This window comes from Paroedura picta, chromosome 11 (assembly GCF_049243985.1).
Source record: "Paroedura picta isolate Pp20150507F chromosome 11, Ppicta_v3.0, whole genome shotgun sequence".
Classification (NCBI taxonomy): domain Eukaryota; kingdom Metazoa; phylum Chordata; class Lepidosauria; order Squamata; family Gekkonidae; genus Paroedura; species Paroedura picta.
This window is the reverse complement of record NC_135379.1, coordinates 68,987,319-69,010,472: the sequence shown is the minus strand read 5'-3', so window position 1 is coordinate 69,010,472 and position 23,154 is coordinate 68,987,319. Positions and strand designations below refer to the sequence as shown.

At 52.9% G+C, this 23,154-nt stretch overlaps 1 long non-coding RNA gene across 1 annotated transcript; it reads left to right on the top strand.

Moving 5' to 3' along the window:
• Window positions 1-18,324: 18,324 nt before the first annotated feature.
• Window positions 18,325-22,246, top strand: LOC143820956 (uncharacterized). The gene is made up of 3 exons (XR_013225608.1): window positions 18,325-18,435; window positions 21,158-21,231; window positions 22,192-22,246. It is a non-coding gene; the product is annotated as an uncharacterized LOC143820956 (long non-coding RNA).
• Window positions 22,247-23,154: the final 908 nt, after the last annotated feature.

Genomic DNA, 23,154 nt, shown 5'->3' with positions numbered 1-23,154 from the left:
ATGGTTTGAGTGGGGCAGGGAGTGGTGTGAATGGAGTGGTGTGTGTGTGTGTGTGTGTGTGTGTGTGTGTGTGTGTGTGTGTGAGGAGGGGCTCCCTTTGTTAAGGTATGAAGGGGAGGTAGTGCACAGGTTGAAATAGATGTACTCAGGCTTGCAACCGCCAGTTGATGCTGGCCAACCGAAGGCAGTGGAGGAGCCTGGAGGATGCCGGTGGAGAGATGGGCAGGAGCCGTCCCTGCTTACCACGGGTTTTCCTTGTAGGGATACCCCGGGGGTGTTTTGATGAGGTTCTCCTGCAAGCCCTCAAGGGAGTCGTGGCCACTGAAAGAGGTGAGCGATGTTCCCCAACTCCTTCGCTTGCCTCTCTGCCCCTCCTGGTCCCCAGTGGGTGGGTTGGGCAAGGAGGGCTTGTGACCTGTATGCCAGCAACGGGGAAGGCAGTGTCTGGGAGAGCTAAACCTTGGGCTCACTGTGTGCTCTTTCGGGAAGTGGGATGGGGAGCGGGCTGAGGTGGAAGGGGCCCTGAGTTCTCAGACTGGCCTTGTAGACTTGTTGTCTGTTTCTTCAGCAGACGAGGAAGCTTGCAGATCAAGGCCATCCAGAGAGGAGGAGAGCTGATCGGGAGAGGAGGGCCACGTGCGAAGAGACGGGGGAGCATCCAGAAGGCAAGTTCTTCCGCGGAGGCGGAAGGGCTTGCTAAGCAGGGGGCACCAGGCGACCCGAAGCCTGGCGTGATGCCACGCCTGAAGCTTCCGATGACGTTGGCTGGCAGAAGCTGGCGGCAGTCGGCCGGGGTGTGGGGGTGGGCATCAGTGGCAGGTAGCTGGGGGGAGGGGGTTGCGTAGGGATGCAGAGTAAGAGTGTGAGTGAGCGAGTGAGTGAGTGAGTGCAACCCTGCGTGCCCATCCGTTCCGACGGACAGGGACCAAACGCCCATTCGTTTCGACGGACAGGGCTTGAGTGCCCATCTGCTGCGGCGGACAGGGCTTGAGCGCTCCTCTGTCTGGACGGACAGGGCTTGCGAGCCCATCCGTTCGCAGGGACAGAGTTTGAATGCCAGTCCACACAGATGAACGGAGCACAGTGCCCGACCCTTCAGATGGCCGGAGCACGGGTGCACGTCCCATGAAGTGGACGCAGCTGGGGTGCCCGTCCCCTCGCATGGACGGAGCCGGGGGCCTCGTCCCTTCGTGTGGACTGAGGTGGGGTGCCCGTTCCTTCTGGTGGACAGAACGTGTGTGTGTGTGTGTGTGTGTGTGAGTGTGTGTGTGTGTGTGGACGGAGAGTGAATGCGAGGGGTAGGCATGGGCACCAAGCGGCTCACCAACTGAAGTTCATGACGATTTTTAGCCTGCCGTCACAAACTTCCATGAACTTTTCAAGAATTGGTGGCGGTTCGTGTTTTGAGCAGAGAGCAGGGCTTTAAAGGCACTCAGGGCCGTCCCCTTAAACCTCTGCTTTCTTTTTTTGTCCCGTGCCGCTGTTTTTCGCGGCCTCCCCGGGGACGGGAACGCAGGGGCCGAAAGGGACTCCGAGCCCTTTTCTTTTTTTACTAGACCGTTTTGGTTCAGTAAAGAGAGAAATGCTACAGCTTGCATATTACAGGACGACTATTCCAAGATAGGGAAAAAACAACACAACACACACACATCAGGCTGCCATTTCCCTATGCTTCTCTTCTTCTTGTACATCTCCCTAACGCCGTAGATGACATACTGATGCTTCTTCCCCCCAGGCTTACATAGCCAGTCTGAAAGTCCAGGATTTCTCTCCACCTCCTTCCCCCCCGCCCCAATCTGATCTCCTATGGGACTCCGCTTTCTTCTGGATTGCAAAGTTCTTGCCTTTTGCTTCAAGAACGCACGTGTTGCTGGTGTCCCGTATTCTAACGCTTTGTCTAATCAGTCGGTAGTAGCTGGTCAGGATTCCGTTTTCCATCTTGTTGCATGAAGGATCCTAGCAGCTGCTTTTGCCATGCATTGAACAAAGTAGCTAGACGTGTGGGGGAGTTTTCATGTTCTGTTTCCTTACGTCCATATTGTATACTGTGCTAATTGCCCTTTCAATCTCTTTTGCCTCTCCTCATGAATCATATTCCAGCATTCCCAGGCTTTCTGGCAAGTCCTCCAGTTGCGAAAAATCCATGCATCTGTCTCCTGCCGTTCCCAGCATTGGCCGATAGGAGTTTTTGCCATTCCTGCTCTACCTTGGGAAGCAGCAAGCTACCTAAAAAGCATCTTATCCCCGTTTTCTGTTAACATCTGACATTCAGTGTCCCCACAATGACTCCCACTGGGCCAGGCTTCTCTTCTTTCCAAGGCTTCAAGCCCATTGTGGCGCGCAGTCTTTAACTTGTCAACTTCTGGAGTCACCCTGCAATAACGATATGTTTTGAATGGCCCGCTAGCAAATGAGAATAAGCAGGCCTCCTACAATCACTGGTTATTCCCTTGTAGAGCCTGCTGGAGGTTAAATTAGCCAAGCTACAGTCTTCCCTTCAGCCTTAATAATTTGCCGTTCCTTTCCCTCTCCAAAATTACACTGTCTCATTCTGTTTTTTTTCTTTTGAAGTTTGCGTATCGAAGCCATTGGCCAAAGCGATGGGCTTGGTCTCTTTTGACACTGAAACGATATGTTTAGCAAGCAGTCTCAAGCTTTACTCTTGATCTTTCCTCTGGATCATTCTCAGCAGTTTTTTTTTAAATCCTCAGTCCTTATGAATGGCTTCCTTAGGGTCCATTCTCTCTGTTTTCACACTGCTTCCTTCCTTGAGGGTCCGGAATCCAGTCAGTACTCTCAACCGGTGCTGCCGCTGGTTTGTAGGACTTCATATGCGAAGCTGCAAGGCAACTCCTAGTCCTCTTCGGCCCCTTATTTCTCCTCCCGACGCGCCGTTCGGATTGCGGTTCCATTCCTAGATCAGCCAGGAACCTAACCGCATATCCCTGGTTGGTGCCCATGCCTAGGGGATGGTTTGAGTGGGGCAGGGAGTGGTGTGAATGGAGTGGTGTGTGTGTGTGTGTGTGTGTGTGTGTGTGAGGAGGGTCTCCCTTAGTTAAGGTATGAAGGGGAAGTAGTGCACAGGTTGAAATAGATGTACTCGGGCTTGCAGCCGCCAGTGGATGCTGGCCAACCGAAGGCAGTGGAGGAGCCTGGAGGATGCAGGTAGAGGGAAGGGCAGGAGCCGTCCCTGCTTACCACGGGTTTTCCTTGTAGGGATACCCCGGGGGAGTTTTGATGAGGTTCTCCTGCAAGCCCTCAAGGCAGTCGTGGCGACTGAATGAGGTGAGCGATGTTCCCCAACTCCTTCGCTGGCCTCTCTGCCCCTCCTGGTCCCCAGTGGGTGGGTTGGGCAAGGAGGGCTTGTGACCTGTATGCCAGCAACGGGGAAGGCAGTGTCTGGGAGAGCTAAACCTTGGGCTCACTGTGTGCTCTTTCGGGAAGTGGGAAGGGGAGCGGGCTGAGGTGGAAGGGGCCCTGAGTTCTCAGACTGGCCTTGTAGACTTGTTGTCTGTTTCTTCAGCAGACTGAGGAAGCTTGCAGATCGAGGCCATCCAGAGAGGAGGAGAGCTGATCGGGAGAGGAGGGCCACGTGCGAAGAGACGGGGGAGCATCCAGAAGGCAAGTTCTTCCGCGGAGGCGGAAGGGCTTGCTAAGCAGGGGGCACCAGGCGACCCGAAGCCTGGCGTGATGCCACGCCTGAAGCTCCTGATGACGTTGGCTGGCAGAAGCTGGCGGCAGTCGGCCGGGGGGTGGGGGTGGGCATCAGTGGCAGGTAGCTGGGGGGAGGGGGTTGCGTAGGGATGCAGAGTGAGAGTGTGAGTGAGCGAGTGAGTGAGTGCAACCCTGCGTGCCCATCCGTTCCGACGGACAGGGACCGAACGCCCATTCGTTTCGACGGACAGGGCTTGAGTGCCCATCTGCTGCGGCGGACAGGGCTTGAGCGCTCCTCTGTCTGGACGGACAGGGCTTGCGAGCCCATCCGTTCGCAGGGACAGAGTTTGAGTGCCAGTCCACACAGATGAACGGAGCACAGTGCCCGACCCTTCAGATGGCCGGAGCACGGGTGCACGTCCCCTGAATTGGACGCAGCTGGGGTGCCCGTCCCTTCGCATGGACGGAGCCGGGGGCCTCGTCCCTTCGTGTGGACTGAGGTGGGGTGCCCATTCCTTCTGGTGGACAGAACGTGTGTATGTGTGTGTGTGAGTGTGTGTGTGTGTGTGGACGGAGAGTGAATGCGAGGGGTAGGCATGGGCACCAAGCGGCTCACCAACTGAAGTTCATGACGATTTTTAGCCTGCCGTCACAAACTTCCATGAACTTTTCAAGAATTGGTGGCGGTTCGTGTTTTGAGCAGAGAGCAGGTCTTTAAAGGCACTCAGGGCCGTCCCCTTAAACCTCTGCTTTCTTTTTTTGTCCCGTGCCGCTGTTTTTCGCGGCCTCCCCGGGGACGGGAACGCAGGGGCCGAAAGGGACTCCGAGCCCTTTTCTTTTTTTACTAGACCGTTTTGGTTCAGTAAAGAGAGAAATGCTACAGCTTGCATATTACAGGACTACTATTCCAAGATAGGGAAAAAACAACAAAACACACACACATCAGGCTGCCATTTCCCTATGCTTCTCTTCTTCTTGTACATCTCCCTAACGCCGTAGATGACACACTGATGCTTCTTCCACCCAGGCTTACATAGCCAGTCTGAAAGTCGAGGATTTCTCTCCACCTCCTTCCCCCCCGCCCCAATCTGATCTCCTATGGGACTCCGCTTTCTTCTGGATTGCAAAGTTCTTGCCTTTTGCTTCAAGAACGCACGTGTTGCTGGTGTCCCGTATTCTAACGCTTTGTCTAATCAGTCAGTAGTAGCTGGTCAGGATTCTGTTTTCCATCTTGTTGCATGAAGGATCCTAGCAGCTGCTTTTGCCATGCATTGAACAAAGTAGCTAGACGTGTGGAGGAGTTTTCTTGTTCTGTTTCCTTACGTCCATATTGTATACTGTGCTAATTGCCCTTTCAATCTCTTTTGCCTCTCCTCATGAATCATATTCCAGCATTCCCAGGCTTTCTGGCAAGTCCTCCAGATGCGAAAAAACCATGCATCTGTCTCCTGCCGTTCCCAGCATTGGCCGATAGGAGTTTTTGCCATTCCTGCTCTACCTTGGGAAGCAGCAAGCTACCTAAAAAGCATCTTATCCCCGTTTTCTGTTAACATCTGACATTCAGTGTCCCCACAATGACTCCCACTGGGCCAGGCTTCTCTTCTTTCCAAGGCTTCAAGCCCATTGTGGCGCGCAGTCTTTAACTTGTCAACTTCTGGAGTCACCCTGCAATAACGATATGTTTTGAATGTCCCGCTAGCAAATTAGAATAAGCAGGCCTCCTACAGTCACTGGTTATTCCCTTTTGGAGCCTGCTGGAATGTAAATAAGCCAAGCTACAGTCTTCCCTTCAGCCTTAATAATTTGCCGTTCCTTCCCCTCTCCAAAATTACACTGTCTCATTCTGTTTTTTTTCTTTTGAAGTTTGCGTATCGAAGTCATTGGCCAAAGCGATGGGCTTGGTCTCTTTTGACACTGAAACGATATGTTTAGCAAGCAGTCTCAAGCTTTACTCTTGATCTTTCCTCTGGATCATTCTCAGCAGTTTTTTTTTAAATCCTCAGTCCTTATGAATGGCTTCCTTAGGGTCCATTCTCTCTGTTTTCACACTGCTTCCTTCCTTGAGGGTCCGGAATCCAGTCCGTACTCTCAACCGGTGCTGCCGCTGGTTTGTAGGACTTCATATGCTAAGCTGCAAGGCAACTCCTAGTCCTCTTCGGCCCCTTATTTCTCCTCCCGACGCGCCGTTCGGATTGCGGTTCCGTCCCTAGTTCAGCCAGGAACCTAACCGCATATCTCTGGTTGGTGCCCATGCCTAGGGGATGGTTTGAGTGGGGCAGGGAGTGGTGTGAATGGAGTGGTGTGTGTGTGTGTGTGTGTGTGTGTGAGGAGGGGCTCCCTTAGTTAAGGTATGAAGGGGAGGTAGTGCACAGGTTGAAATAAATGTACTCGGGCTTGCAGCCGCCAGTTGATGCTGGCCAACCGAAGGCAGTGGAGGAGCCTGGAGGATGCCGGTGGAGGGAAGGGCAGGAGCCGTCCCTGCTTAGCACGGGTTTTCCTTGTAGGGATACCCCGGGGTAGTTTTGATGAGGTTCTCCTGCAAGCCCTCAAGGCAGTCGTGGCCACTGAAAGAGGTGAGCGATGTTCCCCAACTCCTTCGCTTGCCTCTCTGCCCCTCCTGGTCCCCAGTGGGTGGGTTGGGCAAGGAGGGCTTGTGACCTGTATGCCAGCAACGGGGAAGGCAGTGTCTGGGAGAGCTAAACCTTGGGCTCACTGTGTGCTCTTTCGGGAAGTGGGAAGGGGAGCGGGCTGAGGTGGAAGGGGCCCTGAGTTCTCAGACTGGCCTTGTAGACTTGTTGTCTGTTTCTTCAGCAGACTGAGGAAGCTTGCAGATCGAGGCCATCCAGAGAGGAGGAGAGCTGATCGGGAGAGGAGGGCCACGTGCGAAGAGACGGGGGAGCATCCAGAAGGCAAGTTCTTCCGCGGAGGCGGAAGGGCTTGCTAAGCAGGGGGCACCAGGCGACCCGAAGCCTGGCGTGATGCCACGCCTGAAGCTCCTGATGACGTTGGCTGGCAGAAGCTGGCGGCAGTCGGCCGGGGGGTGGGGGTGGGCATCAGTGGCAGGTAGCTGGGGGGAGGGGGTTGCGTAGGGATGCAGAGTGAGAGTGTGAGTGAGCGAGTGAGTGAGTGCAACCCTGCGTGCCCATCCGTTCCGACGGACAGGGACCAAACGCCCATTCGTTTCGACGGACAGGGCTTGAGTGCCCATCTGCTGCGGCGGACAGGGCTTGAGCGCTCCTCTGTCTGGACGGACAGGGCTTGCGAGCCCATCCGTTCGCAGGGACAGAGTTTGAGTGCCAGTCCACACAGATGAACGGAGCACAGTGCCCGACCCTTCAGATGGCCGGAGCACGGGTGCACGTCCCCTGAAGTGGACGCAGCTGGGGTGCCCGTCCCTTCGCATGGACGGAGCCGGGGGCCTCGTCCCTTCGTGTGGACTGAGGTGGGGTGCCCGTTCCTTCTGGTGGACAGAACGTGTGTGTGTGTGTGTGTGAGTGTGTGTGTGTGTGTGGACGGAGAGTGAATGCGAGGGGTAGGCATGGGCACCAAGTGGCTCACCAACTGAAGTTCATGACGATTTTTAGCCTGCCGTCACAAACTTCCATGAACTTTTCAAGAATTGGTGGCGGTTCGTGTTTTGAGCAGAGAGCAGGGCTTTAAAGGCACTCAGGGCCGTCCCCTTAAACCTCTGCTTTCTTTTTTTGTCCCGTGCCGCTGTTTTTCGCGGCCTCACCGGGGACGGGAACGCAGGGGCCGAAAGGGACTCCGAGCCCTTTTCTTTTTTTACTAGACCGTTTTGGTTCAGTAAAGAGAGAAATGCTACAGCTTGCATATTACAGGACTACTATTCCAAGATAGGGAAAAAACAACAAAACACACACACATCAGGCTGCCATTTCCCTATGCTTCTCTTCTTCTTGTACATCTCCCTAACGCCGTAGATGACATACTGATGCTTCTTCCCCCCAGGCTTACATAGCCAGTCTGAAAGTCCAGGATTTCTCTCCACCTCCTTCCCCCCCGCCCCAATCTGATCTCCTATGGGACTCCGCTTTCTTCTGGATTGCAAAGTTCTTGCCTTTTGCTTCAAGAACGCACGTGTTGCTGGTGTCCCGTATTCTAACGCTTTGTCTAATCAGTCAGTAGTAGCTGGTCAGGATTCTGTTTTCCATCTTGTTGCATGAAGGATCCTAGCAGCTGCTTTTGCCATGCAGTGAACAAAGTAGCTAGACGTGTGGAGGAGTTTTCATGTTCTGTTTCCTTACGTCCATATTGTATCCTGTGCTAATTGCCCTTTCAATCTCTTTTGCCTATCCTCATGAATCATATTCCAGCATTCCCAGGCTTTCTAGCAAGTCCTCCAGATGCGAAAAAACCATGCATCTGTCTCCTGCCGTTCCCAGCATTGGCCGATAGGAGTTTTTGCCATTCCTGCTCTACCTTGGGAAGCAGCAAGCTACCTAAAAAGCATCTTATCCCCGTTTTCTGTTAACATCTGACATTCAGTGTCCCCACAATTTTTGATAGGTGAGCAACGAATACTCGATGCGCCCCACGTTAACTTTAATCCCTGGTGTCTATTCTTTTCTTTTTCTTTCCTCAGACGGGTTCCCACCTTGTTTCGCCGCGGTTGACGGTACCCACATCCCGATCCGAGCACCGGAGGGAAGCATAAAGGAGCACGGGAACAGGAAGGACTTTTGTCCTGTTCTCCTTCAAGGAACCGTGGACTTCTCCGGACGGTTTATAGATTTTGAGGTGGGGTGGAGTGGGAGGAGGCACGATGCCCTTGTGTTCCGTGAATCGAACCTCAGGGCAACCATGGACCAAGGGGTCTTTGTCCCCGGCAACCCCACCGCCACCATTGAGGGAGTGCGTGTTCCGGCTTTGGTGCTCGGAGATGGAGCCTACCCCACACGACGCTGGCTCATGACTCCCTATAAGCGGCCAAGGACAAATGTGCAGAGCTACTACAACCTCAGGCACTCCCGCGCAAGGAATGTCGTGGAGCGTGCCTTTGGCCCTTTGAAGGCTCGGTTCCATCGCTTGATGTCACGACTCCATGTGCATATAGACCATGTGACACCATTGATCATCGCATGTGTCATCTTGGAACAACATCTGCGAGGACAAGGGACATCACATCCCCTTCCCAGTGGCTGAATCAGACCCTGTAGTCCTTGAGGATGCAGCAGCCATCCCTCAAGCCAGAAAAAAAAGGATCTATTCGGAGGGGTGCAAGGTTCGGGACGCTATGGCCAGTTACCTTTTCAGAAATAGGAGACGGTTTGGATTGTGACCTTTTGCCTATGTGTGCTATGTGAAATAAAGTTTAATGTTCTTTGTTCAACCTTGTCTTCAGCCACTATCCTTGTGTTGTTTGACTAAGTAGCCGATTCTCTGGTCCGAAAGCACTTGAACAGACCTCACTGCCTCACTGTAGTAACACCCCTGTGAGATTGACAAACACAAGACAGAAGCACTCTACAGGCAAGGGTTGGGGAGGCGGCTAGCCAGGAAGTGTTGGCGACACCTACTCCAGTGGAGGACATAGGCACTGATTTTATTTGATGTTCCAGGGAATAATTCCACTGGTGGACAGCATGGCTACATTTAAAGTTTTGGAGGCTGACTTGACTGTGGTGGCTATGAGAAGCGTCTTCCCCCAAATGCTTCTCTCAACTTTGGGACAGCAGTAAGATGCTGTTATTTCCAGCAGAGATTACCAGCTACTAAGAAGATGGTGGTGCTGGAGAGGGGACTAGTGCGATTTAAAATTGTGGTTTGGGGTGGGGTGGGGGTGGGGGGTTCCCTGTTTCATCCCCTGTTTCATCCCTGTTTTAAAAAGTTTGTTTAAAATGTTTAAAATGTTTCGGGGGGTTCCCTCTTTCATTCCCTGTTTGATAATGTTTGTTTTCTATTTATTAAAAATAAAATGTTTGTAATACTGTTGGCAGAAAAGCCTCCAGTGGGACTCCTTACACTCTCACCCCTTTCACCCCACACCCACACATCACAGTTTAAACCCATTCACCAGAAAGGCCTGCCTGCCTTCAGAGGATCAGAGCATCGGAGCAGTCGTCCAGCCATCCCATTCAGGCTGCCGGGCTTCTAGACACCTTCCTCCTGCTGAGCTTTGAAGGGCTGGGACGGGTTCAGGCCCTTGTCCGCCCAGCGGGAAGGGCTTGCTGCCCTCGGCTGGCTCAGGCACAATGGAGGATGCTAATCTGGAGGGCCTTTCCCTCTGTGGACCAGCAGTTCAGGGACTGGAGTTCAGCAGCTGGGCCAAGGTGTATGTCTCCACCTTATGAGCCTACCTTCTGAATTGTCGGAGGTCAGACATCAACGCCAGCCCCTCAGGTCGGAAGGTGTCCAATATGCTACTGGGGATGAGCAGACGGCTAGTACGAGTAGCGCCAGAATGAATGAAGCGGCTGGGCCAAAGCCAAAAGGACGCTCAGTTGTGGAAGTAACTGGTGGCGAAAAGACAGTCCGATGCTGTAAAGATTTTTATTCCATAGGAACCTGGAACGTCAGATCCATGAATCAAGGCAAGCTGGACGTGGTTAAACAAGAAATGAGAAGACTGAACATCGACATTTTAGGAATCAGTGAACTAAAATGGACAGGAATGGGTGAATTTAATTCAGATGACCATGAGGTATACTACTGTGGACAAGAATCTTGCAGAAGAAATGGAGTAGCCTTCATAATCAATAAGAGAGTAGGAAAAGCAGTCTTGGGATACAATCCCCAAAATGACAGAATGATCTCAGTTCGAATCCAAGGCAAACCATTCAACATCACAGTGATCCAGGTCTATGCCCCAACCACTGCTGCTGAAGAGGATGAAGTTGATCAGTTCTATGAAGCCGTACAACACCTTATAGAAGCAACGCCAAAAAATGATGTGCTTATCATCATGGGGGATTGGAATGCTAAAGTAGGAAGCCAAAAGATAACTGGGATAACAGGCAAGTTTGGCCTTGGAGTACAAAATGAAGCAGGGCACAGGCTGGTAGAATTTTGTCAAGAGAATACAATGGTCATAGCAAACACTCTTTTCCAACAACCCAAGAGACGACTCTACACATGGACATCACCAGACGGTCAACACAGAAATCAGATTGACTATGTGCTCTGCAGCCAAAGATGGAAAAGTTCTATACAGGCAATAAAAACAAGACCAGGAGCTGATTGTGGTTCAGATCATGAGCTTCTTGTTGCAAAATTTAGGCTTAAATTGAAGAAAGTAGGGAAAAGCACTAGGCCACTCAGGTACGAACTAAATCATATCCCCGACGAATATACAGTAGAGGTGACAAATAGATTTAAGGAATTAGATCTGATAGACAGAGTGCCTGAAGAACTATGGATGGAGGTGCGCGACATTGTACAAGAGGTAGCAACTAAAACCATCCCAAAGAAAAAGAAATGCAAGAAATCAAAATGGCTGTCTGAGGAAGCTTTACAAATAGCTAAGGAGAGAAGGGAAGTGAAAGGCAAGGGAGAAAGAGAAAGATACACCCAATTGAATGCAGAATTCCAGAGAAAAGCTAGAAGAGATAAGAATGCCTTCTTAAATGAACAGTGCAAACAAATAGAAGAAAACAATAGAATGGGGAGGACCAGAGATCTTTTCAAGAAAATTGGAGATATGAAGAGAACGTTTCATGCAAAGATGGGTATGATAAGGGACCAAAATGGTAGGGACCTCACAGAAGCAGAAGAGATTAAGCAAAGGTGGCAAAATTATACAGAAGAACTATACAAGAGCGAGCTTAACATCCCTGATGACCACAGTGGGGTAGTTACTGACCTGGAGCCAGACATCCTGGAATGTGAAGTCAAATGGGCCTTAGGAAGTCTGAGCAACAATAAAGCTAGTGGTGGTGACAGCATTCCAGTTGAACTATTCAAAATCTTAAAGGACGATGCAGTAAAAGTGCTACACTCAATATGCCAGCAAATTTGGAAAACTCAGCAATGGCCACAGGATTGGAAAAGGTCAGTTTACATTCCAATCCCAAAGAACGGCAATGCCAAAGAATGTTCAAACTACCGCACCATTGCACTCATTTCTCATGCTAGCAAAGTTATGCTCAAAATCCTACAAGCTAGGCTCCAGCAATATGTGGACCGAGAACTTCCAGAAGTACAGGCAGGATTTTGAAGAGGTAGAGGAACTAGAGATCAAATTGCCAACATACGCTGGATCATGGAAAAAGCTAGGGAGTTCCAGAAGAACATCTACTTCTGCTTCATTGACTATGCTAAAGCCTTTGATTGTGTAGAGCACAACAAATTGTGGCAAGTTCTTAAAGAGATGGGAATACCAGAGCATCTTATTTCTCTCTTGAGAAATTTATATGCAGGTCAAGAAGCAACAGTGAGAACTGAACATGGAATCACGGATTGGTTCAAAATTGAGAAAGGAGTTCGGCAAGGCTGTATACTGTCGCCTTGCCTATTTAACTTGTATGCGGAGCACATCATGAGAAAGGCGGGATTAGAGGAGTCACAAATTGGGATCAAGATTGCAGGGAGAAATATCAACAACCTCAGATATGCAGATGATACCACTCTAATGGCAGAAAGTGAAGAGGAACTAAAGAGCCTGTTGATGCGGGTGAAGGAGGAGAGTGCAAAAGTTGGCTTGAAACTCAACATCAAGAAAACAAAGATCATGGCAGCCAGCCCTCTCAATTCCTGGCAAATAGATGGGGAAGAAATGGAGATAGTGACAGATTTTATTTTCCTCGGCTCCAAGATCACTGCAGATGGGGACTGCAGCAAAGAAATTAAAAGACGCTTGCTCCTAGGGAGGAAAGCTATGGCAAATCTAGACAGCATCCTAAAAAGCAGAGACATCACCCTACCAACAAAAGTGCGTTTAGTCAAGGCTATGGTATTCCCAGTTGCAATGTATGGCTGCGAAAGTTGGACCATAAGGAAGGCCGAGCGTCAAAGAATTGAGGCTTTTGAACTCTGGTGCTGGAGAAGGCTCTTGCGAGTCCCTTGGACTGCAAGGCGAACAAACCGGTCAGTCCTAGAGGAGATCAGCCCTGACTGCTCTTTAGAAGGCCAGATCCTGAAGATGAAACTCAAATACTTTGGCCACCTCATGAGAAGGAAGGACTCCCTGGAGAAGAGCCTAATGCTGGGAGTGATCGAGGGGAAAAGAAGAAGGGGACGACAGAGAATGAGGTGGCTGGATGGAGTCACTGAAGCAGTAGGTGCAAACTTAAAAGGACTCCAGGGAATGGTAGAGGACAGGAAGGCCTGGAGGATCATTGTCCATGGGGTCGCGATGGGTCGGACACGACTTCGCACATAACAACAACAACAAGACATCAACGCGGCTGCTAATGCTGGTGGTGGGGCAGGGAAGCGTGTGCCGAAGGAGTGGGTGTGCCACAGGCCCAGGGGGTGATGTGCACTGATGTCCGCGGATACTACCTTCCCATCCCCTGGCTCGACATCAAGGGGCTCGCCTTCCGGACACCATTAGGAGGGAGGTTCCCCGTGTCGGTGCCCCATCGATGACCACAGGGATTCGGAGGCAGATGCTTCTTTGGGCTGCCCCAACTGTTCCGCTGCAGGGCCTCCCCCTCGGGACTCCGTACAAGGTCCAAGCGGTTGGAGGTTACGTGCAGGGGAGTGCCGGCTTTCGGATCAGACTTTTCTCATGCCGCTGGTGCTCGTAATGCTGCAAGAGAGTCAAGGGGGAGTCACCTGGGTCTCAGGGGCTGCATCCATGTTCCTAGGCCAGGATATCGCAGCACACAGTGGCCAGGCACATGGCACTGCCATGCAAGATACCCATGGCGCAGGGGCACCTGAGGTTGTGGTAGCTTTACTGGTGAGACCGACTGGCCAGCGGTGCCCGGCTTCCAGAGCATTAAGGAACGATCAGTGGGAGTGGGAGTTTGGGGGTGAAAGTCCCTGAAATGACTGGAGCTGAGGGGGCCAGTTCTTTAATTGGCTTAGCAACCTCTGGGGGCGCCCTCTGCAGATGGTTTGGTTTGCCAAGTGATGGGGTTCTTTAGTTGGACCCGGGTGTGATCTGGGGTTGCACAAGGTTTTTGGCTGGCCTGATGGAATTGGTCCTGGTTATGGAGCGTTGGCGGGAACGGGGCCTGTTTGGCTTCGTTCTGTGGCGGGTCTGCATGGGTTGGAGCGTGTTGGCAGGGAGTCCGGTGTGTGATCAGATTCCCTGGGGTTCGGGGCCTCGCTAAGAGGTGGCATGTAAACCAGCGCGGCTTACCTGGCTCGGAGGCCAGGGGCTCGTTTTGCCAGGCGGCCTGGGGACAGCCGAACGAGGTGGACGTACGTTTGCTCCCCCACTTAGGTCGCTTCCCCTGGGGCGAACTTTGTATTATTATTATTATCATTATCATTATTATTACTATTATTGTTATTATCATCATCATCATCATTTCCTGCCACTCCCTACTGGCTTGTGGCAGGTAACAGTAGTCTTACAATACCCCATTAAAACCCCCACTAATAGACTATAAATAGGGGGCGCAGAAGCCATTCTCCCCTCCCCAGCCCCCAACTGCGAAGGCTTCTGAGCGCCCGGGAAGGGCGCAGGGCGGCTCGGCCGCCCTGCGCCCTGCCCGGGCGCGCAGAAGCCATTCTCCCCTCCCCAGCCCCCAACTGCGAAGGCTTCTGAGCGCCCGGGAAGGGCGCAGGGCGGCTCGGCCGCCCTGCGCCCTGCCCGGGCGCGCAGAAGCCATTCTCCCCTCCCCAGCCCCCAACTGCGAAGGCTTCTGAGCGCCCGGGCAGGGCGCAGGGCGGCTCGGCCGCCCTGCGCCCTGCCCGGGGGCGCAGAAGCCATTCTCCCCTCCCCAGCCCCCAACTGCGAAGGCTTCTGAGCGCCCGGGAAGGGCGCAGGGCGGCTCGGCCGCCCTGCGCCCTGCCCGGGCGCGCAGAAGCCATTCTCCCCTCCCCAGCCCCCAACTGCGAAGGCTTCTGAGCGCCCGGGAAGGGCGCAGGGCGGCTCGGCCGCCCTGCGCCCTGCCCGGGCGCGCAGAAGCCATTCTCCCCTCCCCAGCCCCCAACTGCGAAGGCTTCTGAGCGCCCGGGAAGGGCGCAGGGCGGCTCGGCCGCCCTGCGCCCTGCCCGGGCGCGCAGAAGCCATTCTCCCCTCCCCAGCCCCCAACTGCGAAGGCTTCTGAGCGCCCGGGAAGGGCGCAGGGCGGCTCGGCCGCCCTGCGCCCTGCCCGGGCGCGCAGAAGCCGTTCTCCCCTCCTACCCCCCCAGCGGCTTCTGAGCGCCCGGGAACGGCGCAGGGCGGCTCAGCAAGCCTCCCAGCGCCGTCCCCGGGCCCGCAGAATCCTTTGTACTCCCCCAGTTGGGGGAAGGCACAGGGAGCCGCAGGCCTACCTTCCCTTTCGGCGGCCAGCAGAGTAATGGCCGCCGTGCAGGGAAGGGTAGCCCTCGTCGGGGATGGGGCGGGTTGGGAGGCGCTTCGCGCCTCCCTATTGGCTGTAGTCCAGGCAAACAGCCAATCAGCAGCCGCGTTGTGCGCGGCTGCTGATTGACAGTTTGGGGCTGGACTGACAAGCGGAGGGCCCAATCGGGAGGCGCTTCGCGCCTCCCGATTGGGCCCTCCGCCTGTCAGTCCAGGGGAAGGGGCCTATTGGCACCCTTCCTCATCCCGGACAGGGCCCGCCCTTGGGGCCCTTACTGTTTTATTTCTTCCGCTCCGCTAGGAGCGGTTAAAGATTATCATTATTATTACTATTATTGTTATTATCATCATCATCATCATTTCCTGCCACTCCCTACTGGCTTGTGGCAGGTAACAGTAGTCTTACAATACCCCATTAAAACCCCCACTAATAGACTATAAATATACCCAACACGGCAGAAAATGCCACTCTCCCCTACCCAGTCAACGGCATTAGGGGATGGAGGCTAATACTGTATACTTCAGACCCCAGGGGGGTGGCAATGTTGTCCCTCGCCAGTCCTAGCCTCAACCAGGGACCTGGCGGAAGAGCTCCGTTTTATAGGCCCTGCGGAACTCCGACGGATCCCGCAGGGCCCGTAGCTCGCCCGGGAGCTCATTCCACCAGGTAGGGGCCAGGACAGAGAAAGTCCTGGCCCTGGTTGAGGCTAGGCGCGCTTCTCTGGGGCCGGGAACGACCAATAGATTTCCCCCAGCAGAGCGTAAGGCGAAAGGCGGTCCCTCAGATATGTGGGTCCCAACCCGCGTAAAGCCTTGAAGGTTAGAACCCAAACCTTGAACCTGATCCGGACAGCAATGGGCAACCCATGCAGCTGCCTCTGCACAAGCTGGATGTGGGCCCTCCAAGGTGGGCCAGTGAGGACCCTCGCAGCTGCATTTTGCACTAGCTGAAGTTTCCGGGTCCGCGGCCCTTTCCACCCCCTGTCCCAGGAACGTTAAATGCGATCCTGGGCTTCAGTTGGCAGGGTCCCGCGGGTCCAACGTTGTTTTTTTCAAGAGAGGGCGAAATGCTAGCGAGGCTTGGCCGTGCTTAGCGTCAAAGGTACTCAGATATTCTGGCAGCCAGGCAAAGGACCTTGGGTGGCGACTTGCCATTGTCTGCCTCCCTGTCATGACACCCCAATGTATGTTGTAGGGACTCGCACCCAGATCCTTGGAGGTTTCACATCCAAATACTAGCCAAGGTTGGCCATGCTTCGCTTCTAAGATACTCAGATTGTGTGACAGCCAGGCAAGGGGCCACGTCGTGGCAGGTCCCAGGGAGAGGTGGATGCTGCTGCTGTCAGCTCAGGCCTAAGGCTCCACGGCCACCGCAGCTAAGTCATGATGAATTGTCTTGATCGTGGATCTCCAGAAGGGGCTCCTGGGCCTTTCGCTGTAGGGGCCTACTCCGTCGGGGGATGGAAGGTCTTGAGGGAGGGGGCTTTCTGGGACTGGTTGGCCGCCCCTCCCCTCCCTCCCTCCCTCCCTCCCTCCCACAGCTTTCCAGAAATCAGGGTGCATAAAGTTTGACAGTACTGCTGTGGTTGCCAAGGGACCCACAACAGCCACAGAATCCAGTGGGCTTCCTTAAAAAAGAAAAAAATGTGTTTCTTCATTCCCCTCCCCTTCAATCATATTTGGTTCTGGAAAGAGAGGACGTTGTCGTAGAAAACTTTAGAAGAAAAGGAAGAAGAAGAAGAAGAGTTGGTTCTTATATGCCGCTTTTCCCTACCCGAAGGAGGCTCAAAGCGGCTTACAGTCGCCTTCCCTTTCCTCTCCCCACAACAGACACCCTGTGGGGTGGGTGAGGCTGAGAGAGCTCTGATATTACTGCTCGGTCAGAACAGCTCTATCAGTGCCGTGGCGAGCCCACAGTCACCCAGCTGGTTCCATATGTGAGAGCGCAGAATCGAACCTGGCATGCCAGATTAGAAGTCTGCACTCCTAACCTGTACACCAAACTGGCTCTCTGTAGTGCCCTGTTTTGACTCATAAGGACTTCCCAACCATCTTAAGGTTCCCCTCCTTCTGGAGAACATCAACAGAGAAATATCTGAAACTGTGGCCAGGTTTTTGCAAGGTGCCATCAAACAGCGTCCGGACTGTTATTCAGGACAATTTTCTTGCATATTTATCAATTCCTGGGAGGGCTTTGTTTATTTACTGTGTCTTTTTCTTACTATTTTTCCTTTTCTGTCTCTGTATTCCACTTCCAACTGTAACTCAGATTTTATAGGCCAAGAAATGACTTGTATCTGGAACTATGGGTTCTGGTCTTGCTCTGGAGGGTAACTTTTTTTGCGCACAGAATTGGCCATGCCCATTTAACATTTTTTGCGCTGTTCTGAAAACATGGTTCAGCGGCGTTAAAAACATGAGCTTTTCAACAGCAGAAAATGTTTTCATTCATCCACCCTTCTTCCCTGACATCTCTCCCCTTATGCTCCTGCTCATTTTCAAACTTGGGGCCCCGCGCTGCAGGTGGGGTTTAAAGATATGTCCTTGTGAACTACAAATGGGTTCGAGGGGTTTGATTGGCTGGTTTGGCAGAGAGTTCTAATGTGGCTGTGTTTGGTTGCTGTGAGACAGTTTATTAGTGCAACAAGATCAACATGTGCTTATATATGCCCACAGTTATAATGGTCAGTTCTTAGTTTGACGAAGAGTGCTTGCACTCGAAAGCTCACGCCTTGAATACATCTTTGTTGGTCTTAAAGGTGCCCCTGGACTCTGATTTTGTTGTCCCCCCCTGGGAGTGACTCATCCCATGCTGGAGTGGGAGGGAAGGCCAGGAAACAGCCCCCTGGGCCACTGTAACCCGAGGGACGGGCGGGACGGGGCCTCCTTTGTGACATCACCCCCTGCTGGTGCCCTGGGCTGCCACTCCCGGGGGGTCCTTTGTGGGTTGTTGAAGGAGCGTTGGAGTTGGAGTTGAAAGAGACTGGTGGAGAAAAATCGTGTTTTGTTGGTTTATTGGTTTATTTCTTTTTGATTTCACTTTATCCATTTATTTAACTAAATTGTTTTATTTATTTTATTTCACTTATTTATTTATTTTAATTATTTTATTTTATTAATTCATTTATTTATTCTTTTTGATTCATTTATATTATTCGTTTTTTATTTATTTAATTTTACCTTTATATTTATTTGTATATATCTGTATATATCTGTATATATTTGTATATTTCTTTCTATATATATATATATATATATTTGTATATATTTGTATATATTTATTTATTTGTATATTTATTTGTACATTTGTATATATTATTTGTATATATTTTTAAGACCATGGCTGAAAAACATCTAAAAATGTAAGTGGGGCACCTGTATTCTTTTCCTATGCAATTTTTATCTCACGATCTCCCAAGCGATCCTGGTTGGGAAGCGGGACGTGTTGCTCTTAGAATCATAGAATCATAGATTTGGAAGGGGCCATACAGGCCATCTAGTCCAACCCCCTGCTCAACGCAGGATCAGCCCTAAGCATCCTAAAGCATCCAAGAAAAGTGTGTATCCAACCTTTGCTTGAAGACTGCCAGTGAGGGGGAGCTCACCACCTCCTTAGGCAGCCTATTCCACTGCTGAACTACTCTGACTGTGAAAAATCTTTTCCTGATTGTTGTTGTTATGTGCGAAGTCGTGTCCGACCCATCGCGACCCCATGGACAATGATCCTCCAGGCCTTCCTGTCCTCTACCATTCCCCGGAGTCCATTTAAGTTTGCACCTACTGCTTCAGTGACTCCATCCAGCCACCTCATTCTCTGTGGTCCCCTTCTTCTTTTGCCCTCGATCGCTCCCAGCATTAGGCTCTTCTCAAGGGAGTCCTTCCTTCTCATGAGGTGGCCAAAGTATTTGAGTTTCATCTTCAGGATCTGGCCTTCTAAAGAGCAGTCAGGGCTGATCTCCTCTAGGACTGACCGGTTTGTTCGCCTTGCAGTCCAAGGGACTCGCAAGAGCCTTCTCCAGCACCACAGTTCAAAAGCCTCAATTCTTTGACGCTCGGCCTTCCTTATGGTCCAACTTTCGCAGCCATACATTGCAACTGGGAATACCATAGCCTTGACTAAACGCACTTTTGTTGGCAGGGTGATGTCTCTGCTTTTTAGGATGCTGTCTAGATTTGCCGTAGCTTTCCTTCCCAGAAGCAAGCGTCTTTTAATTTCTTTGCTGCAGTCCCCATCTGCAGTGATTTGGAGCCCAGGAAAATAAAATCTGTCACTATCTCCATTTCTTCCCCATCTATTTGCCATGATATCTTTTCCTGATATCTAGCCTATATCGTTGTACTTGGTTTAAACCCATTACTGCGTGTCCTCTCCTCTGCATCCAACAGAAACAGCATCCTGCCCTCCTCCAAGTGACAACCTTTCAAATACTTAAAGAGGGCTATCATGTCCCCTCTAAGCCTCCTTTTCTCCAGGCTGAACATTCCCAAGTCCCTCAACCTATCTTCATAGGGCTTGGTCCCTAGGCCCCAGATCATCTTCGTCGCTCTCCTCTGTACACTTTCAATTTTATCTACGTCCTTCTTGAAGTGAGGCTCCAGAACGGCACACAGTACTCCAGGTGTGGTCTGACCAGTGCCGTATACAATGGGACTATGACATCTTGTGATTTTGATGTGATGCCCCTGTTGATGCAGCCCAAAATGGCATTTGCCTTTTTTACCGCTGCATCACACTGCCTGCTCATGTTTAGTTTACAATCCACAAGTACCCCAAGGTCTCGTTCACACACAGTGTTACCTAGAAGCGTATCCCCCATCCAGTAGGCATGCTTTGCATTTTTCTGACCCAGATGCAGAACTTTACACTTATCTTTATTAAATTGCATCTTGTTCTCATTTGCCCATTTTTCCATTGTGTTCAGATCTCGTTGAACTCTGTCTCTATCTTCCGGAGTATTTGCCAGTCCTCCCAATTTGGTGTCAGCTGCAAACTTGATGAGTAGTCCCTCCACCCCCTCATCTAGATCATTAATAAATATGTTAAAAAGTACCGGGCCGAGCACCGAGCCCTGAGGTACCCCGCTATTCACCTCTCTCCAGTCTGATGAAACACCATTGACAAGAACGCTTTGAGTGCGGTTCTCTAACCAATTCCCTATCCACTTAAATATCTGGAAATCCAGATTGCAGTCCTTCAACTTATCCATCAGAACATATTGGGGATCCTTGTCAAAAGCTTTACTAAAATCCAAGTAAATGACATCAACGGAATTTCCACGATCCAGCAAACCTGTTACTTGGTCAAAAAAGGAAACCAGGTTGGTCTGGCAGGACCTGTTGGAGACAAATCCATGCTGACTTCCTTGGATCACGAAATTGCCCTCCAGATGTTTGCAGATCACTCCCTTTAATATCTGCTCCATTATCTTCCCCACAACAGAGGTCAGACTCACTGGTCTGTAGTTTCCCGGGTCATCCTTCCTCCCTTTTTTGAAGATCGGAATAACGTTTGCTCTCTTCCAGTCCTCCGGGACATCTCCAGTCCTTAAAGAGGGCCCGAAGATGATGGACAAGGGCTGTGCAAGTTCTCTGGAAAGTTCTTTGAGCACTCTTGGGTGCACTTCATCCGGACCAGGGGATTTGAACTCATCAATGGGCTTCCCTGGCCAATTTTAGCTCACTCTCAGCTTTGGCCTTTCTGATGATTGATCTACAGTGCCTAGTAACCTGTAGGCACTGGTTAGTATCTGCCTAGTAACCTGTAGGCACCTCATCTTCTCCAAGCGATGAGGCTGTCCGAACGCTCAGCTCCGTGTCAGGGGAGGGAAAGAGTGTGTCAGGCCTTCTCCGGTCCCTCCACCCTCGCAGGCAAGAGGGGCCAAGAGCCCCCCACCGGGTGCCCAGGGGAGATTCTCTCCAGACCTCCGATGCCCTCAGAGTCACGATGCGGAGACGGAGGGACCTGCCCTCATCCCAGAGAGACTCCCTCAAGTGTTCTTTCTTATCAGGGCGGGTGGTTAGGTGGGACTGCAGACACAGGGTGCCGCCAGGCCAGTGACTCCCCTTCTCTTCCCTCCCTTCTAGCCTCCAGCGCTTAAGGGCCCTCTTCAAACGGGCCAAGGTCGCCCCCCGGGCCGGAGGAGAGGTGCAGCCTGCAGGTGAGGAGTGGAACGGAGGGCAGGGAGGGGCAGGGAGGGGGGCGGAAGAGGCAGAGCTGTTGAGGACAGTGACATTCCCAGGGCTCAGGCCCCCTGTGGCTCCCAGCACAAGGAATGCTTTTGGAACCAGCCCGACAGGGCTTGGAAATCTCGTGGCACCTTCAAGAACGACCCCATTGATTAGGGTACGTTGTCGGTGTGTCATGGCCCCTTTCGCCAGTCGGATCTGTGATGACAGACGACAACGGGGCATTCGTGGAGGGCTCCTGTGGGGAGGAGAAAAGGGTAGCCCTAATGGACCCCATTCTTTCGAAGAAGGGGGGAAAGGGACACGATGTGGAGAAGGTGTGTGTGTGGGGGGGGGGAGTCTCCTCCTAGAGTGACAGAATTTGCCGATTCTCCCACTGGAGTCGGAGGGAGGCCCGGAGACGAAACGGCTCCCCTGATGGTTTCTGTGAAGGTGCCCGACAGCAGTGCCCACGGTCGGGGCCCTGAAGAATTGTGCCTGAAGGCCAAATCGGGCTCCCCCCACACAGGAGGGCTCCACAGTCCGGGCTGAGCTGTGTGGCCATCAGAGCCCCTTGGGGGTGCTGGGGGGACACCGAGGGGGGCTGCCACGCACTACAGGCAGAGAAGTCGATGGGGGGAGGCTCGCTCTCCTGCTGTGGATGGAGCCCCACCCTCAAACCGGGGAGCCACTGGACCTGTTGCTGAAGCGATGATCCAGAGGACCCCTGAGGGGCGAGAGGGAAGGAAGCCCCCCCCTCCCCAGGGCAGGATTGGACCCAGCCCAGGACGTGTTCCCTCTGCCGACCTCTGGGTGGGGATCAGCCCGCAGGGGCACGGAAGCGGACTCTTCGCCCCTGGGAGCCCGCTGGGAAGGGCTCCGAGGGAAGGCACCGTGGAAGGCGCAAGGAAAGCGGGATCTCTCCGCGTATTAACCGGGCCCTTCCTCCCCAGCTGCCGCTGCCTGCAGGAGGCGCCCCAAGAGGGGAGCGGCGGAATGCATCGCCCACTTCCTGGCCGCCAAGGATACGGTAAGCCCCACGAGGCACCAGGAGAAGCGCAGTGTCCCTTCCCTTGCGAGGCTGTTCCCCTTCCGTTCCCCTTCCTCTCGGATTTCGCTGGCTCCAGTAGCAGAGGGATGGCAGTCTCAGGAGCAAGGGGGGCCCGGCACACGGATCCCGCACTGACTTGCAGCCGCCCCCGAGAGGGGTGCTTGCAGAAAAGGGACCGGGGTCCCCATCCTCCCAGGCCCCTGGGTTAGGAAGCCCCACAGCTGTCCCACGCGCACCTCTTGGAGGGACGGGACCCTCTACCCTGCCTCCTTCTGCAAAGGATGCCGTCTCCTCGGGGTCCAGCCATGTGCCCTGAGGGCCAGGGCAGCCATGGAGACTTTCAGGAGGGAGCCTCCTCGGGAGCAGGAGAAGCAGCGGCTCGTGTCCAGCCAGATGGACTGCCCCTGACTGGGGATGCTGCTTCTCTCCTTGGCCCTCCATGGCCAGGCTCACAGCCTGCCTCTCGCCACTTGCAGGGCCCCAGACAGGACCGGGCATTCTTACAGGCGGTCCGGGGGTTCTGCCACGGCCGGGAGCGTTCTCTGCCTTCTTGCAAGCAAAGGATTGCAGAGAAAATACGAGTGAGTGAGACTCAGGACTGGGGGGGGGAGGAAATGGAGTGGGGGGCAGGAGCAGACCTGCCCCAGCCCAAGGAGCTCTGATGTTTTCTTTTTGAAACCTTTGTCTCCCCAAGGACATCATGCACAAGTCATTCCTTGCCCTAGAGGCGAGATTGGTTGGATGTATGGAGGCTGTGGCAGAGCTGAGGTATGTTTCTTCCTGAGGGAACCTTGGTGCCAGGCCCTCGGAGGGGAGGGAGGGAGGGAGGGAGACCGTCCTGGGGCTGCAGGATGGTCAACAGAGC